The following is a 2,264-nucleotide window of genomic DNA, read 5'->3' as shown; positions in this document are numbered from 1 at the left end:
GATTTTTCCCCTAACATTTATGAGAGGCGTAATCACACGGTACTTATTTCATATGGATAATAGATAGAAAAAATAAATTAAATAATTAATATATATATATATATATATATAAAATAAATATATATATATATATATATATATATATATATAAAATATATATATATATATATATATATATATATATATTACATCTAGAAGTTTGTTAACATGCGAAAATGAGATGGAGAGAGAGAGGTTCTGGCTAGAATGCCAGCAGGAAACAGATGCTATTCCAGTCTACAACATCTGTCAAAGAGCAGAAACATCCATCACAAGGTCTATCAAATTAGAATTTTGCAACACCATTAACAGGTCAGTAACTACTACTATATGGTTGTGAGCCCTGGGCACTGACTAAACGTCAAGAATAGAGACTACTGGCTTTTGAAAATAACATTTTGAGTAGAATAACAGGTCCCATTTGCGATATCAATGCAGGTGGCTGGAGAAGAAGGCACAACAACGAAATAGAGATTTAACCAGACAACAGCTCATAACTCGCTATGTAAAATCGCAGAGGATACGTTGCGATGGACATGTGGTTGGAATGGAAGAGGCCAGAAAGACTAAAGTGGTCATGGAAGGATCCAAAGAAGTGAGAAGACCGGTTGGGGAGACCGAGGATGAGACGGAGAGATAATGTGTTTAGAGATCTGAGAGAAATGGGAGTGGACGAGGATCCTGAAGATAACTGGAGAGATGCGGCACATACAGTCAGCAATCTCCTTCAAAAATACATTACATAACTATAGTGAAGATTATCTTCCATCACAACTTGCTAAACACCGAAATAATATATACATGAAAATCAAAATTAATACATAGTCTCTGCTGACATTTCGTTGAACTGATTTGAAAGGAAAAATGTAGAACTAAAAGGTATAATATTGACATAATAATAGATATAGCGTCCAAAGAAGACACAGTCATCAGTACAAAGTGATGTACAACAAAAATATCTTCATAAAGAGGGTTTAATCAAACTGGCTGGTCTCTCGTTTCTTACCGCCATCTGTCGGTCGGACGAGCAATGAACAAAGGAGGAGAGTTTAGGCCTAGTTAGGTTGCTCTTCATCGTCCTTGGCTTGTCCTGTCGGGGCCTTGGTCGAGATGCTGGTGAAAGAAAGACAATTAAGTGGCGGTGATTGCTGGTGTTTTTATTAATATGAATCCTGGCGTTCTTGTTTTGCAAAGATCTGAATAGGGTAACGATATGGTTTTCGTGCAAGTGAACGAGCAAAGACTAGTTAGTGGTAATGTTTCGTGTCCCCTTCATCTAGTTACTGTCTGGCGTAGGCTTCAACGGTTTTATGGTAATTAAGTTTGTTTCTACAGTAAGTACTATTTTATATTGACCTTATTAACTCTCCAGTTAATCGGGATGTTGATACAATGAATTTTGTTTTAGATCCCTTTTTGATGGTGTCAACTATGAAATTCAAGAGTATCTTGGTGCTACTGAAGTTATTTACCAAAATTTTAATTATTGGCTGTTTTGAGACTTAATTTTTTTTTCAAACTTATTGCCCGTAATTTATTTACAGGTCCAAATCAACCCTAAGAGTTCCAGTGGATACATTTTCAGCGTTGGACGTTATGGTGAAGTATTTTTCGCTCAAATCTGAAAGGCAAGTATCACGATCATCTTTTTATACCAAAACCAACCAGCAAGCTAGTCCTCCCCCATCAGGGGTGGCCCCTGATGGGAGAGTTGACGTCTCTTGTAACGAGCGTTGGGTTTCGGCCCATCGTTCGTTGCAAGAGGGCTTGCTTTTTTTTTAACCTCTACAAAGTCTGTCTTTTAAGAGTATAAACACTGTGGGTATATAGTTAGATATTTTTAAATTTAAAGTAAATTATTTAAATTTTATGGGTGCAAAATAGTCTACTCTTAAAGACATTAGAAATTAGATTTTGTAGTCTTCAAAGTATCTTGTAATTTTTAATTTTGGTTTAAATTTTAATCTTTGCTTAAGGCTATATTTCCAAACTAAAGCTTCAAGTTCGTAAAATTTTTGCCTGAGACTTATTTTTTTATAAATATCGTACTTACTTGGGATAACTTAAAATGTTTTAATCTCAACGCAAGAAATTTTAATTCTTAAATTCAATTGTCAAGCTTAATTAGGGTTAAGCCTTGTAAAACTATTTCCTCCAGCTATTACTACTTGACAGGTTGTCGAGACGGTGTGGCCTGGAATGGCTTAGCCAGATCGGGATGGCCT

The 2,264-nt window shown here is 35.6% G+C and overlaps 1 long non-coding RNA gene across 1 annotated transcript in view; it reads right to left on the bottom strand.

Annotated features, from left to right (window-relative positions):
* Positions 1-1,582: 1,582 nt before the first annotated feature.
* LOC135226096 (uncharacterized) overlaps positions 1,583-2,264 on the bottom strand; it is a 1,966-nt gene continuing 1,284 nt past the window's right edge. Inside the window, exons 1-2 of the long non-coding RNA XR_010317158.1 lie at positions 2,208-2,264; positions 1,583-1,660 (exon numbers count right to left, since the gene is read on the bottom strand). The exon at positions 2,208-2,264 is cut by the window's right edge and continues 1,284 nt beyond it. This is a non-coding gene — a long non-coding RNA (uncharacterized LOC135226096). The remainder of the gene's footprint in view (positions 1,661-2,207) is intronic.

The sequence above is a fragment of the Macrobrachium nipponense genome, chromosome 14, assembly GCF_015104395.2.
Source record: "Macrobrachium nipponense isolate FS-2020 chromosome 14, ASM1510439v2, whole genome shotgun sequence".
Classification (NCBI taxonomy): domain Eukaryota; kingdom Metazoa; phylum Arthropoda; class Malacostraca; order Decapoda; family Palaemonidae; genus Macrobrachium; species Macrobrachium nipponense.
The sequence above is the reverse complement of the archived record's forward strand: the minus strand, read 5'-3'. Positions and strand labels throughout refer to the sequence as shown.